We start from the raw sequence: 16,562 nt of genomic DNA on the forward strand, positions 1-16,562 counted from the left end.
GCACCGGTAGCATCGTGTGTGCTTTAGATGGAGTTGGAGGTGTGCAATGTTACATTGTGTGTGGTTCCGATGGACTGGGAGGTGTGCACAGGTAGCATTGTGTGTGCTTTAGATTTAGTTAGAGGTGTGCACAAGTAGAATCGTGTGTGCTTTAGATGGAGTTGGAGGTGTGCACAGGTAGCATCGTGTGTGCTTTAGAGGGAGTTGGAGGTGTGCACAGGTAGCATCGTGTGTGCTTTAGATGGAGTTGGAGGTGTGCACAGGTAGCATTGTGTGTGCTTTAGATGGAGTTGGAGTGATGTACAGGTACCATCGTGTGTGCTGTAGATGGAGGTGGAGGTATGCACAGGTAGCATTTTGTGTGCTTTAGATGGAGGTGGTGGTGTCCGCACAAAGCATCGTGTGTGCTTTAGATAGAGTTGGAGGTGTGCTCAGATAGCATCGTGTGTGCTTTACATGGAGTTAGAGGTGGGCACAGGTAGAATTGTGTGTGCTTTACATGGCATTGGAGGTGTGCACAGGTAGCATTGTGTGTGCTTTAGATAGGGATAGAGGTGTGCACAGGTAGCATTGTGTGTGCTTTAGATGAAGTTAGAGTTGTGCACAGGTAGCACTGTGTGTGCTTTAGATAGAGTTAGAGGTGTGAACAGGTAGCATCGTGTGTGCTTTAAATGAAGTTAGAGGAGTGCACAGGTAGCCCTGTGTGTGCCTTAGATGGAGTTGGATGTGTGCACAGATAGCATCGTGTGTGCTTTAGATGGCGTTGGAAGTGTGCACAGGTAGCATTGTGTGTGCTTTAGATGAAGTTAGAGGTGTGCACAGGTAGCATTGTGTATGCTTTAGCTGAAGTTAGAGCTGTGCACAGGTAGCATTGTGTGTGCTTTACATGAAGTTGAAGGTGTGCACAGGTATCATTGTGTATGCTTTAGATGGAGTTGGAGGTGTGCACAGGGAGCATCCTGTGTGCTTTAGATCAAGTTACAGGTGGGCACTGGTCGCATCGTGTGTGCTTCAGATGGAGTTGTAGGTGTGCACAGGTAGCATCATGTATGCTTTAGATGGAGTTGGATGTGTGCAGAGGTAGCATTGTGTGTGTTTTAGATGGAGTTGTAGGTGTGCACAGAAAGCATCGTGTGTGTTTTAGATGGAGTTGGAGGTGTGCACAGGTAGCATCATGTGTGCTTTAGATGGAGTTAAAAGTGTCCACAGGTAGCATTGTGTGTGCTTTACATGGAGTTGGGTGTGTGCACAGGTAGCACTGGGTGTGCTTTAGATGGAGTTGGAGTTGTGCGCAGGTAGCATTGTCTGTGGTTTAGATGGAGTGGGGGGTGTGCACAGATAACATCGTGTTTGCTTTAGATGAAGTTAGTGGTGTCCACAGGTAGCATTGGGTGTGCTTTTGATGGAGTTGGAGGTGTGCAGAGGTAGCATTGTGTGTGCTTTAGATGGAGTTAGAGGTGTGCACAGGGAGCACCGTGTGTGCTTTAGATGGAGTTGGAGGTGTGCAAAGGGAGCATCCTGTGTGCTTTAGATGGAGTTAGAGGTGGGGACAGGTCGCATCGTGTGTGCTTTAGATGGAGTTGGAGGTGTGCGCAGGTAGCATTGCATGTGGTTTAGATGGAGTGGGGGGTGTGCACAGGTAGCATCGTGTTTGCTTTAGATGAAGTTAGTGGTGTCCACAGGTAGCATTGTGAGTGCTCTTTATGGAGTTGGAGGTGTGCAGAGGTAGCATTGTGTGTGCTTTAGTTGGAGTTAGAGGTGTGCACAGGGAGCACCCTGTGTGCTTTAGATGGAGTTGGAGGTGTGCACAGGGAGCATCCTGTGTGCTTTAGATGGAGTTAGAGGTGGGCACAGGTCGCATCGTGTGTGGTTTAGATGGAGTTGGAGGTGTGCACAGGTAGCATCATGTGTGCTTTAGATGCAGTTGGAGGTGTGCACAGGTAGTATTGTGTATACTTTATATGGAGTTGGAGATGTGCACAGGTAGCAGTGTGTGTGCTTTAGATAGAGTTAGAGGTGTGCACACAATCCGTCTTGTGTGCTTTCAATGGAGTTGGAGGTGTGCACTGGTAGCATTGTGTGTGCTTTAGATGGAGTTGGAGGTGTGCACATGTAGCATTGTGTGTGCTTTAGATGAAGTTAGAGGTGGGCACTGGTAGCACTGTGTGTGCTTTAGATGGAGTTGGAGGTGTCCACACAAATCATCGTGTGTGCTTTAGATGTAGTTGGAGGTGTGCACTGGTAGAATCGTGTGTGCTTTATATGGAGTTGGAGGTGTCCGCACAAAGCATCGTGTGCGCTTTAGATGGAGTTGGAGGTGTGCACAGGTAGCATCGTGTGTGCTTTAGATGGATTTGCAGGTATGCAGAGGTAGCATCGTGTGTGCTTTAGATGGAGTTGGAGGTTTGCACACAAAGCATCGTGTCTGTTTTAAATGGAGTTGGAGGTGTGCACAGGTAGCATCGTGTGTGCTTTAGATGGAGTTGGAGGTGTTCACAGGTAGCATCGTGTGTGCTTTAGATGGAGTTAGAGGTGTCCACAGGTAGCATTGTGTGTTCTTTACATGGAGCTGGAGATGTGCACAGGTACCGTCGTGTGTGCTTTAGATGGAGTTGGAGGTGGGCAGAGGAAGCATTGTGTGTGCTTTAGATGGAGTTAGACGTGTGCACAGGTAGCATCGTGTGTGCTTTAGATGGAGGTAGAGGTGGGTACAGGTCGCATCGTATGTGCTTTAGATGGAGATGGATGTGTGCACCGGTAGTATCGTGTGTGCTTTAGATGCGGTTGGAGGTGTGCAGAGGTAGCAATGTGAGTGCTTTAGATAGAGTTAGAGGTGTGCACAGAATGCATCCTGTGTGCTTTAGATGGAGTTGGAGGTGTGCACAGATAGCATCGTGTGTGCTTTAGATGGAGTTGGAGGTGTGCACAGGTAGGATTGTGTGTGCTTTAGATGGAGTTAGAGGTGTGCACTGGTAACATTGTGTGTGGTTTAGATGGAGTTGGACGTGTCCGCACAAAGCATCGTGTGTTCTTTAGATGGAGTTGGAGGTGTGCACAGGTGGCATCTTGTGTGCTTCAGATGCAGTTGGAGGTGTCCGGAAAAAGCATCGTGTGTGCTTTTGATGGAGTTGGAGTTGTCCACGGGTAGCATCGTGTGTGCTTTAGATGGAGTTGGAGGTGTGCACAGGTAGCATCGTGTATGCTTTAGATGGAGCTGGAGGTGTGTACAGGTAGCATCGTGTGTCCTTTACATGTAGTTGGAGGTGTGCACACAAAGCATCGTGTGTGCTTTAGATGCAGTTGGAGGTGTGCAGAGGTAGCATTGTGTGTGCTTTTGATGGAGTTGGAGGTGTGCACAGGTTACAGTTTGCGTGCTTTAGACAGAGTTAGAAGTGGGCACTGGTAGCATTCTGTGTGCTTAAGATGGAGTTGGGGATGTGCACACAAAGCATCGTGTGTGCTTTAGATGGAGTCGGAGGTGTCCACAGGTAGTATTGTGTGTGCTTTAGATGGAGTTAGAGGTGTGCACAGGTAGCATTGTGTGTGCTTTAGATGGTGTTGGAGGTGTGCACACACAGCATCATCTGTGCTAGCATTGTGTGAGCTTTTGATGGAGTTGGAGGTGTGCACAGGTAGCATTGTGTGTGCTTTAAATGGAGTTAGTGGTGGTCACTGGTAGCATTGTGTGTGCTTTAGATGCAGTTAGTTACCTGTGCCCAGGTAGCATTGTGTGTGCTTTAGATGGAGTTGGAGGTGTGCACAGTTAGCATCGTGTGTGCTTTAGATGGAGTTGGAGGTGTGCACAGGTAGTATTGTGTGTGCTTTAGATGGAGTTGGAGGTGTGCACAGGTAGCATTGTGTGTGCTTTACCTGGAGTTGGACGTGTGCACATGTAGCACAGGGTGTGCCTTAGATGGAGTTGGTGTGCCTTAGATGGAGTAGGTAGCATTGTGTGTGGTTTAGATGGAGTGGGAGGTGTGCACAGGTAGCAACGTTTGTGCTTTAGATGAAGTTAGAAGGTTCCACAGGCAGCATCGTGTGTGCTTTTAATGGAGTTGGAGGTGTGCACAGGTAGCATTCTGTGTGCTTTACATGGAGTTGGAGTTGTGCACAGGTTTTATCGTGTGTGCTTTAGATGGAGTTGTAGGTGGGCAGAGGAAGCATTGTGTGTGCTTTAGATGGATTTGGAGGTGTGCACAAAAAGCATCATGTGTGTTTTAGATGGAGTGGGAGGTGTGCAAAGGTAGCATCGTGTGTGCTTTAGTTGGAGTTGGAGGTGTGCAGAGGTAGCATTGTGTGTGCTTTAGATGGAGTTAAAGGTGTGCACAGGTAGCATCGTGTGTGCTTTAGATGGAGTTGGAGGTGTGCACAGCGAGCATCCTGTGTGCTGTAGATGGAGGTAGAGGTGGGCACAGGTCACACCGTGTGTGCTTTAGATGGAGATGGAGGTGTGCACCGGTAGCATCGTGTGTGCTTTAGATGCAGTTGGAGGTGTGCAGAGGTAGCAATGTGTGTGCTTTAGATAGAGGTGTGCACACAATGCATCCTGTGTGCATTAGATGGAGTTGGAGGTGTGCACAGGTACCATCGTGTGTGCTTTAGATGGAGTTGGAGGTGTGCACAGGTAGCATTGTGTGTGCTTTAGATGGAATTAGAGGTGGGCACTGGTAGCATCGTGTGTGCTTTAGATGGAGTTGGAGGTGTGCACGGGTAGCATCGTTTGTGCTTTAGATGGAGTTGGAGGTGTGCACAGGTAGCATCGTGTGTGATTTAGATGGAGTTGGATGTGTGCACAGGTAGCATCGTGTTTGCTTTAGATGGAGCTGGAGTTATGTACCGGTAGCATCGTGTGTGCTTTAGATGGAGGTGGCGGTGTGCACAGGTAGCATTTTGTGTGCTTTAGATGGAGGTGGTGGTGTCCGCAGAAAGGATCGTGTGTGCTTTAGAGTTGGAGGTGTGCTCAGATAGCATCGTGTGTGCTTTAGATGGAGTTAGAGGTGTGCACAGGTAGCATTGTGTGTGCTTTAGATGGCATTGGAGGTGTGCACAGGTAGCATTGTGTGTGCTTTAGATAGGGTTAGAGGTGTGCACAGGTAGCATTGTGTGTGCTTTAGATGAAGTTAGAGTTGTGCACAGGTAGCACTGTGTGTGCTTTAGATAGAGTTAGAGGTGTGCACAGGTAGCATCATGTGTGCTTTCAATGAAGTTAGAGGAGTGCACAGGTAGCCCTGTGTGTGCCTTAGATGGAGTTGGATGTGTGCACAGATAGCATCGTGTGTGCTTTAGATGGCGTTGGAAGTGTGCACAGGTAGCATTGTGTGTGCTTTAGATGAAGTTAGAGGTGTGCACAGGTAGCATTGTGTATGCTTTAACTGAATTTAGAGGTGTGCATAGGTAGCATTGTGTGTGCTTTACATGAAGTTGAAGGTGTGCACAGGTATCATTGTGTATGCTTTAGATGGAGTTGGAGGTGTACACAGGGAGCATCCTGTGTGCTTTAGATCGAGTTACAGGTGGGCACTGGTCGCATCGTGTGTGCTTCAGATGGAGTTGTAGGTGTGCACAGGTAGCATCGTGTATGCTTTAGATGGAGTTGGATGTGTTCAGAGGTAGCATTGTGTGTGCTTTAGATAGAGTTGGAGGTGTGCACACAAAGCATTGTGTGTGTTTTAGATGGAGTTGGAGGTGGGCACAGGTAGCATCATGTGTGCTTTGGATGGAGTTAAAAGTGTCCACAGGTAGCATTGTGTGTGCTTTACATGGAGTTGGGTGTGTGCACAGGTAGCACTGGGTGTGCTTTAGATGAAGTTGGAGTTGTGCGCAGGTAGCATTGTGTGTGCATTTGATGGAGTTGGAGGTGTGCAGAGGTAGCATTGTGTGTGCTTTAGATGGAGTTGGAGGTGTGCACAGGTAGCATTGTGTGTGGTTTTAGATGGAGTGGGGGGTGTGCACAGGTAGCATCGTGTTTGCTTTAGATGAAGTTAGTGGTGTCCACAGGTAGCATTGTGTGTGCTTTTGGTGGAGTTGGAGGTGTGCAGAGGTAGCATTGTGTGTGCTTTAGATGGAGTTAGAGGTGTGCACAGGGAGCACCGTGTGTGCTTTAGATGGAGTTGGAGGTGTGCACAGGGAGCATCCTGTGTGCTTTTGATGGAGTTAGAGGTGGGCACAGGTCGCATCGTGTGTGCTTTAGATGGAGTTGGAGGTGTGCACAGGTAGCATCATGTGTGCTTTAGATGGAGTTGGAGGTGTGCACAGGTAGCATTGTGTATACTTTATATGGAGTTGGAGATTTGCACAGGTAGCAGTGTGTGTGCTTTAGATAGAGTTAGAGGTGTGCACACAATGCGTCTTATGTGCTTTCAATGGAGTTGGAGGTGTGCACAGGTAGCATTGTGTGTGCTTTAGATGGAGTTGGAGGTGTGCACACGTAGCATTGTGTGTGCTTTAGATGGAGTTAGAGGTAGGCACTGGTAGCATTGTGTGTGCTTTAGATGGAGTTGGAGGTGTCCACACAAAGCATCGTGTGCGCTTTAGATGTAGTTGGAGGTTTGCACACAAAGCATCGTGTCTGTTTTAAATGGAGTTGGAAGTGTGCACAGGTAGCATCGTGTGTGCTTTAGATGGAGTTAGAGGTGTCCACAGGTAGCATTGTGTGTGCTTTACATGGAGCTGGAGGTGTGCACAGGTACCATCGTGTGTGCTTTAGATGGAGTTGTAGGTGGGCAGAGGAAGCATTGTGTGTGCTTTAGATGGAGTTAGAGGTGTGCACAGGTAGCATCCTGTGTGCTTTAGATGGAGGTAGAGGTGGGCACAGGTCGCATTGTATGTGCTTTAGATGGAGATGGAGGTGTGCACCGGTAGTATCGTGTGTGCTTTAGATGGAGTTGTAGGTGGGCAGAGGAAGCATTGTGTGTGCTTTAGATGGAGTTAGAGGTGTGCACAGGTAGCATCCTGTGTGCTTTAGATGGAGTTGGAGGTGTGCACAGGTAGCATCGTGTGTGCTTTAGATGGAGCTAGAGGTGTGCACAGGTAGCATCGTGTGTGCTTTAGATGTAGTTGGAGGTGTGCACACAAAGATCGTGTGTGCTTTAGATGCAGTTTGAGGTGTGCACAGGTAGCATTGTGTGTGCTTTTGATGGAGTTAGAGGTGTGCACAGGTCACAGTGTGCATGCTTTAGACGGAGTTAGAGGTGGGCACTGGTAGCATTCTGTGTGCTTAAGATGGAGTTGGGGGTGTGCACACAAAGCATCGTGTGTGCTTAAATGGAGTCGGAGGTGTCCACAGGTAGCATTGTGTGTGCTTTAGATGGAGTTAGAGGTGTGGACAGGTAACATTGTGCGTGCTTTAGATGGCGTTGGAGGTGTGAACACACAGCATCATCTGTGCTAGCATTGTGCGTGCTTTTGATGGAGTTGGAGGTGTGCACAGGTAGCATTGTGTGTGCTTTAGGTGGAGTTAGTGATGGGCACAGGTTGCATCGTGTATGCTTTAGATGGAGTTGGAAGTGTGCACAGGTAACATCGTGTGTGCTTTAGATGGAGTTGGAGGTGTGCAGAGGTAGCATGGTTTGTGCTTTAGATGGAGTTGCAGGTGTGCACACAAAGCATCGTGTGTGTTTTAGATGGAGTGGGAGGTGTGCACAGGTAGCATCGTGTGTGCTTTAGATGGAGTTGGAAGTGTGCAGAGTAAGCATTGAGTGTGCTTTAGATGGAGGTAGAGGTGTGCGCAGGTAGCATCGTGTGTCCTTTAGATGGGGTTGGAAGTGTGCACAGGGAGCATCCTGTGTGCTTTAGATGAAGTTAGAGGTGGGCACAGGTCACATCGTGTGTGCTTTAGATGGAGTTGGAGGTGTGCATAGGTACCATCGAGTGTGTTTTAGATGGAGTTAGAGGTGTCCACAGGTAGCATTGTGTGTGCTTTACATGGAGTTGGAGGTGTGCACAGGGAGCATTGTGTGTCCTTTAGATGGAGTTGGAGATGTGCGCAGGTAGCATTGTGTGTGGTTTAGATGCACTGGGAAGTGTGCACAGGTAGCATCATTTGTGCTTTAGATGTAGTTAGAGGTGTCCACAGGTAGCAACGTGTGTGCTTTAGATGGAGTTGGAGTTGCGAACAGGTAGCATTGTGTGTGGTTTAGATAGAGTGGGAGGTGTGCACAGGTAGGATCGTGTGAGCTTTAGATGAAGTCAGAGGTGTCCACAGGTAGCATCGTGTGTGCTTTAGATGGAGTTGGAGTTGTGCAGTGGTAGCATTGTGTGTGCTTTAGATGGAGTTAGAGGTGTGCACAGGTAGCATCATGTGTGCTTTTGATGGAGTTGGAGGTGTGCACAGGTAGGATTGTGTGTGCTTTGGATGGAGATGGTGGTGTCCGCACAAAGCATCGTGTGTGCTTTACATGGAGTTGGAGGTGTGCAGAGGTAGCATTGTTTGTGCTTTAGGTGGAGTTGGAGTTGTGCACAGGTAGCATTGTGTGTGCTTTAGACGGATTTGGAGGTGTCCACACAAAGCATCGTGTGTGCTTTAGATGGAGTTGGAGGTGTGCACAGGTAGCATCGTGTGTGCTTTAGATGGAGTTGGAGGTGTGCACACAAAGCATCGTGTGTTTTAGTTGGAGTTTGAGGTGTGCACAGGTAGCATCCTGTGCGCTTTAGATGGAGTTGGAGGTGTCCACACGTAGCATTGTGTGTGCTTTACATGGAGTTGGAGGTGTGCACAGGTAACATCGTGTGTGCTTTAGATGGAGTTGGAGATGGGCAGAGGTAGCATTGTGTGTGCTTTAGATGGAGTTGGAAGTGTGCACACAAAGCATCGTGTGTGTTTTAGATGGAGTCGGAGGTGTGCAAAGGAAGCATCATGTGTGCTTTAGAAGGAGTTGGCAGTGTGCAGAGGTAGCATTGTGTGTGTTTTAGATGGAGTTAGAGGTGTGCACAGGGAGCATCGTGTGTGCTTCAGATGGAGTTGGAGGTGTTCACAGGGAGTATCCTGTGTGCTTTAGATGGAGGTAGAGGTGGGCACATGTGGCATCGTGTGTGCTTTAGAAGGAGTTGGATGTGTGCACCGGTAGCATCGTGTGTGCTTTAGATGCAGTTGGAGGTGTGCCGAGGTAGCAATGTGTGAGCTTTAGATAGAGTTAGAAGTGTGCACACAATGGATCGTGTGTTCTTTAGATGGAGTTGGAGGTGTGCACAGGTAGCATGGTGTGTGCTTTAGATGGAGTTGGAAGTGTGAACAGGTAGCATTGTGTGTGCTTTAGATGGAGTTAGAGGTGGGCACATGTGGCATCGTGTGTGCTTTAGAAGGAGTTGGATGTGTGCACCGGTAGCATCGTGTGTGCTTTAGATGCAGTTGGAGGTGTGCCGAGGTAGCAATGTGTGAGCTTTAGATAGAGTTAGATGTGTGCACACAATGGATCGTGTGTTCTTTAGATGGAGTTGGAGGTGTGCACAGGTAGCATGGTGTGTGCTTTAGATGGAGTTGGAAGTGTGAACAGGTAGCATTGTGTGTGCTTTAGATGGAGTTAGAGGTGGGCAGTGGTAGCATTGTTTGTGCTTTAGATGGAGTTGGAAGTGTCCGCACAAAGCATCGTGTGTGCTTTAGATGGAGTTGGAAGTGTGCACAGGTAGCATTGTGTGTGCTTACGATGGAGTTGGAGGAGTGCACAGGTAGCATTGTGTGTGCTTTAGATGGAGTTGGAGGTGTGCACATGTAGCATTGCCTGTGCTTTAGATGGAGTTGGAAGTGTGCACAGGTAGCATTGTGTGTCCTTTAGATGGAGTTGGAGGTTTGCACAGGTAGCATCGTGTGTGCTTTAGATGGGGTTGGAGGTGTGCACAGGTAGCATCTTGTGTGCTTTAGATGGAGTTGGAGGTGTGCACATGTAGCATTGCCTGTGCTTTAGATGGAGTTGGAGGTGTGCACAGGTAGCATTGTGTGTCCTTTAGATGGAGTTGGAGGTGTCCACAGGTAGCATTTTGTGTGCTTTAGATGGAGTTGGAGGTGTGCACAGGTAGCATTGTGTGTGCTTTTGATGGAGTTGGAGGTGTGCACAGGTAGCATTGCGCATGCTTTAGATGGAGTTAGTGGTGGGCACTGGTAGCATTGTGTGTGCTTTAGATGCAGTTAGAGGTGGGCACAGGTAGCATCGTGTGTGCTTTAGATGGACTTGTAGGTGTGCACAGGTAGCACTGTGTGTGCTTCAGATGGAGTTGGAGGTGTGCACAGGTAGCATCGTGTGTGCTTTAGATGGACTTGTAGGTGTGCACAGGTAGTATTGTGTGTGCTTTAGATGGACTTGTAGGTGTGCACAGGTAGTATTGTGTGTGCTTTAGATGGAGTTGGAGTTGTGCACAGGTAGCATCGTGTGTGCTTTAGATGGAGTTAGAGGTGTCCACAGGTAGCATTGTGTGTGCTTTACATGGAGATGGAGGTGTCCACAGGTAGCATCGTGTGTGCTTTAGATGGAGTTAGAGGTGTCCACAGGTAGCATTGTGTGTGCTTTACATGGAGATGGAGGTGTCCACAGGTAGCATTGTGTGTGCTTTAGATGGAGTTGGAGGTGTCCACAGGTAGCATTGTTTGTGCTTTAGATGGACTGGCAGTTGTGCACAGGTAGCATCGTGTGTGCTTTAGATGAAGTTAGAGGTGTCCGAAGATAGCATCGTGTGTGCTTTAGATGGAGTTGGAGGTGTGCACAGGTAGCATTGTGCATGCTTTAGATGGAGTTAGTGGTGGGCACTGGTAGCATTGTGTGTGCTTTAGATGCAGTTAGAGGTGGGCACAGGTAGCATCGTGTGTGCTTTAGATGGACTTGTAGGTGTGCACAGGTAGCACTGTGTGTGCTTCAGATGGAGTTGGAGGTGTGCACAGGTAGCATCGTGTGTGCTTTAGATGGACTTGTAGGTGTGCACAGGTAGTATTGTGTGTGCTTTAGATGGAGTTGGAGGTGTGCACAGGTAGCATCATGTGTGCTTTAGATGGAGTTAGAAGTGTCCACAGGTAGCATTGTGTGCGCTTTACATGGAGATGGAGGTGTGCACAGGTAGCATTGTGTGTGCTTTAGAAGGAGTTGGAGGTGTCCACAGGTAGCATTGTTTCTGGTTTAGATGGACTGGCAGTTGTGCACAGGTAGCATCATGTGTGCTTTAGATGAAGTTAGAGGTGTCCGAAGGTAGCATGGTGTGTGCTTTAGATGGAGTTGGAGGTGTGCAGAGGTAGCATTGTGTTTCCTTTGACAGAGTTAGAGGTGTGCAGAAGTAGCATCGTGTGTGCTTTAGATGGAGTGGGAAGTGTGCACAGGGAACATCCTCCGTGATTTAAATGGAGTTAGAGGTGGGCACATGTCGCATTGTGTGTGCTTTTGATAGAGTTAGAGGTGTGCACAGGTAGCATCGTGTGTGCTTTAGATGGAGTTGGATATGTGTACAGGTAGCACTGTGTGTGCTTTAGATGGAGTTGGAGGTGTGCACACAAAGCATCGTGTGTGCTTTAGATGGAGTGGGAGGTGTCCACATGTAGCATCGTGTGTGCTTTAGATGGAATTGGAGGTGTGCACACAAAGCATCATGTGTGCTTTAGATGGAGTTGGAGGTGTGCACAGGGAGCATCCTGTGTGCCTTAGATGGAGTGGGAGGTGTGCACAGGGAGCATCCCGTGTGCTTTATATGGAGTTACAGGTGGGCACAGGTCACATCGTGTGTACTTTAGATGGAGTTGGAGTTGTGCACAGGTAGCATCGCGTGTGCTTTAGGTGGAGTTGGAGGTGTGCAGAGGTAGCATTGTGTGTGCTTCAGATGGAGTTGGAAGTGTGCACACAAAGCATCCTGTGTGTTTTATATGGAGTGGGAGGTGTGCACAGGTAGCATCATGTGTGCTTTAGATGGAGTTGGAGGTATGCGCAGGGAGCATCCTGTGTGCTTTAGATGAAGTTAGAGGTGGGCACAGGTCGCATTCTGTGTGGTTTAGATGTAGTTGGAGGTGTGCACAGGTAGCATCGTTTGTGCTTTAGATGGAGTTGGAAGTGTGCACAGGTAGCATCCTGTGTGCTTTAATGGATTTGGAGGTGTGTGCAGGTAGCATTGTGTGTGCTTTAGATGGAGTTGGAAGTGTGCACAGGTAGCATCCTGTGTGCTTTAGGTGGAGTTGGAGGTGTGCACAGGTAGCACTGTGTGTGTTTTAGATGGAGTTGGAGGTGTGCACAGGTAGCATCGTGTGTGCTTTACATGGAGTTGGAAGTGTGCACAGGTAGCATCATGTGTCCTTTAGATGGAGTTGGAGGTGTCCGCACAAAGTATCGTGTGTGCTTTAGATGGAGTTGGAGGTGTGCATACATAGAATCGTGTTTGCTTTAGATGGAGTTGGGGGTGTCTACAGGTAGCATTGTGTGTGCTTTTGATGGAGTTGGAGGTGTGCACAGGTAGCATCGTGTGTGCTTTAGATGGAGTTGGAGGTGTGTGCAGAAAATATCGTGTGTGCTTTAGATGGAGTTGGAGGTGTGCAAAGGTAGTATCGTGTGTGCTTCAGATGAAGTTGGAGGTGTGCACACGTAGAATCGTGTGTGCTTTAGATGGAGTTGGAGGTGTCTACAGGTAGCATTGTGTGTGCTTTAGATGGAGTTGGAGGTGTGCACAGGTAGCATTGTGTGTGCTTTAGATGGAGTTGCAGGTGTCCACACAAAGCATCGTGTGTGCTTTAGATGGGTTATAGGTGTGCACAGGTAGTACTGTGTGTGCATTAGATGGAGTTGGAGTTGTGCACAGGTTTCATTGTGTGTACATTAGATGGAGTTGGAGGTGTGCACAGGTAGCATCGTGTGTGCTTTAGATGGAGTTGGAGGTGTGCACAGGTAGCATTGTATGTACTTTAGATGGAGTTGGAGGTGTGCACAGGTAGCATTGTGTGAGCTTTAGATGGAGTTGGAGGTGTGCACAGGTAGCATTGTGTGTGCTTTATATGGAGTTGGATGTGTGCACCGGTAGCATCGTGTGTGCTTTAGATGCAGTTGGAGGTGTGCCGAGGTAGCAATGTGTGAGCTTTAGATAGAGTTAGATGTGTGCACACAATGGATCGTGTGTTCTTTAGATGGAGTTGGAGGTGTGCACAGGTAGCATGGTGTGTGCTTTAGATGGAGTTGGAAGTGTGAACAGGTAGCATTGTGTGTGCTTTAGATGGAGTTAGAGGTGGGCAGTGGTAGCATTGTTTGTGCTTTAGATGGAGTTGGAAGTGTCCGCACAAAGCATCGTGTGTGCTTTAGATGGAGTTGGAAGTGTGCACAGGTAGCATTGTGTGTGCTTACGATGGAGTTGGAGGAGTGCACAGGTAGCATTGTGTGTGCTTTAGATGGAGTTGGAGGTGTGCACATGTAGCATTGCCTGTGCTTTAGATGGAGTTGGAGGTGTGCACAGGTAGCATTGTGTGTCCTTTAGATGGAGTTGGAGGTTTGCACAGGTAGCATCGTGTGTGCTTTAGATGGGGTTGGAGGTGTGCACAGGTAGCATCGTGTGTGCTTTAGATGGAGTTGGAGGTGTGCACATGTAGCATTGCCTGTGCTTTAGATGGAGTTGGAGGTGTGCACAGGTAGCATTGTGTGTCCTTTAGATGGAGTTGGAGGTGTCCACAGGTAGCATTTTGTGTGCTTTAGATGGAGTTGGAGGTGTGCACAGGTAGCATTGTGTGTGCTTTTGATGGAGTTGGAGGTGTGCACAGGTAGCATTGCGCATGCTTTAGATGGAGTTAGTGGTGGGCACTGGTAGCATTGTGTGTGCTTTAGATGCAGTTAGAGGTGGGCACAGGTAGCATCGTGTGTGCTTTAGATGGACTTGTAGGTGTGCACAGGTAGCACTGTGTGTGCTTCAGATGGAGTTGGAGGTGTGCACAGGTAGCATCGTGTGTGCTTTAGATGGACTTGTAGGTGTGCACAGGTAGTATTGTGTGTGCTTTAGATGGACTTGTAGGTGTGCACAGGTAGTATTGTGTGTGCTTTAGATGGAGTTGGAGTTGTGCACAGGTAGCATCGTGTGTGCTTTAGATGGAGTTAGAGGTGTCCACAGGTAGCATTGTGTGTGCTTTACATGGAGATGGAGGTGTCCACAGGTAGCATCGTGTGTGCTTTAGATGGAGTTAGAGGTGTCCACAGGTAGCATTGTGTGTGCTTTACATGGAGATGGAGGTGTCCACAGGTAGCATTGTGTGTGCTTTAGATGGAGTTGGAGGTGTCCGCAGGTAGCATTGTTTGTGCTTTAGATGGACTGGCAGTTGTGCACAGGTAGCATCGTGTGTGCTTTAGATGAAGTTAGAGGTGTCCGAAGATAGCATCGTGTGTGCTTTAGATGGAGTTGGAGGTGTGCACAGGTAGCATTGTGCATGCTTTAGATGGAGTTAGTGGTGGGCACTGGTAGCATTGTGTGTGCTTTAGATGCAGTTAGAGGTGGGCACAGGTAGCATCGTGTGTGCTTTAGATGGACTTGTAGGTGTGCACAGGTAGCACTGTGTGTGCTTCAGATGGAGTTGGAGGTGTGCACAGGTAGCATCGTGTGTGCTTTAGATGGACTTGTAGGTGTGCACAGGTAGTATTGTGTGTGCTTTAGATGGAGTTGGAGGTGTGCACAGGTAGCATCATGTGTGCTTTAGATGGAGTTAGAAGTGTCCACAGGTAGCATTGTGTGCGCTTTACATGGAGATGGAGGTGTGCACAGGTAGCATTGTGTGTGCTTTAGAAGGAGTTGGAGGTGTCCACAGGTAGCATTGTTTCTGGTTTAGATGGACTGGCAGTTGTGCACAGGTAGCATCATGTGTGCTTTAGATGAAGTTAGAGGTGTCCGAAGGTAGCATGGTGTGTGCTTTAGATGGAGTTGGAGGTGTGCAGAGGTAGCATTGTGTTTCCTTTGACAGAGTTAGAGGTGTGCAGAAGTAGCATCGTGTGTGCTTTAGATGGAGTGGGAAGTGTGCACAGGGAACATCCTCCGTGATTTAAATGGAGTTAGAGGTGGGCACATGTCGCATTGTGTGTGCTTTTGATAGAGTTAGAGGTGTGCACAGGTAGCATCGTGTGTGCTTTAGATGGAGTTGGATATGTGTACAGGTAGCACTGTGTGTGCTTTAGATGGAGTTGGAGGTGTGCACACAAAGCATCGTGTGTGCTTTAGATGGAGTGGGAGGTGTCCACATGTAGCATCGTGTGTGCTTTAGATGGAATTGGAGGTGTGCACACAAAGCATCATGTGTGCTTTAGATGGAGTTGGAGGTGTGCACAGGGAGCATCCTGTGTGCCTTAGATGGAGTGGGAGGTGTGCACAGGGAGCATCCCGTGTGCTTTATATGGAGTTACAGGTGGGCACAGGTCACATCGTGTGTACTTTAGATGGAGTTGGAGTTGTGCACAGGTAGCATCGCGTGTGCTTTAGGTGGAGTTGGAGGTGTGCAGAGGTAGCATTGTGTGTGCTTCAGATGGAGTTGGAAGTGTGCACACAAAGCATCCTGTGTGTTTTATATGGAGTGGGAGGTGTGCACAGGTAGCATCATGTGTGCTTTAGATGGAGTTGGAGGTATGCGCAGGGAGCATCCTGTGTGCTTTAGATGAAGTTAGAGGTGGGCACAGGTCGCATTCTGTGTGGTTTAGATGTAGTTGGAGGTGTGCACAGGTAGCATCGTTTGTGCTTTAGATGGAGTTGGAAGTGTGCACAGGTAGCATCCTGTGTGCTTTAATGGATTTGGAGGTGTGTGCAGGTAGCATTGTGTGTGCTTTAGATGGAGTTGGAAGTGTGCACAGGTAGCATCCTGTGTGCTTTAGGTGGAGTTGGAGGTGTGCACAGGTAGCACTGTGTGTGTTTTAGATGGAGTTGGAGGTGTGCACAGGTAGCATCGTGTGTGCTTTACATGGAGTTGGAAGTGTGCACAGGTAGCATCATGTGTCCTTTAGATGGAGTTGGAGGTGTCCGCACAAAGTATCGTGTGTGCTTTAGATGGAGTTGGAGGTGTGCATACATAGAATCGTGTTTGCTTTAGATGGAGTTGGGGGTGTCTACAGGTAGCATTGTGTGTGCTTTTGATGGAGTTGGAGGTGTGCACAGGTAGCATCGTGTGTGCTTTAGATGGAGTTGGAGGTGTGTGCAGAAAATATCGTGTGTGCTTTAGATGGAGTTGGAGGTGTGCAAAGGTAGTATCGTGTGTGCTTCAGATGAAGTTGGAGGTGTGCACACGTAGAATCGTGTGTGCTTTAGATGGAGTTGGAGGTGTCTACAGGTAGCATTGTGTGTGCTTTAGATGGAGTTGGAGGTGTGCACAGGTAGCATTGTGTGTGTGCTTTAGATGGAGTTGCAGGTGTCCACACAAAGCATCGTGTGTGCTTTAGATGGGTTATAGGTGTGCACAGGTAGTACTGTGTGTGCATTAGATGGAGTTGGAGTTGTGCACAGGTTTCATTGTGTGTACATTAGATGGAGTTGGAGGTGTGCACAGGTAGCATCGTGTGTGCTTTAGATGGAGTTGGAGGTGTGCACAGGTAGCATTGTATGTACTTTAGATGGAGTTGGAGGTGTGCACAGGTAGCATTGTGTGAGCTTTAGAT

The sequence above is a fragment of the Gorilla gorilla genome, chromosome 13 (assembly GCF_029281585.2).
Source record: "Gorilla gorilla gorilla isolate KB3781 chromosome 13, NHGRI_mGorGor1-v2.1_pri, whole genome shotgun sequence".
NCBI classification, from domain to species: domain Eukaryota; kingdom Metazoa; phylum Chordata; class Mammalia; order Primates; family Hominidae; genus Gorilla; species Gorilla gorilla.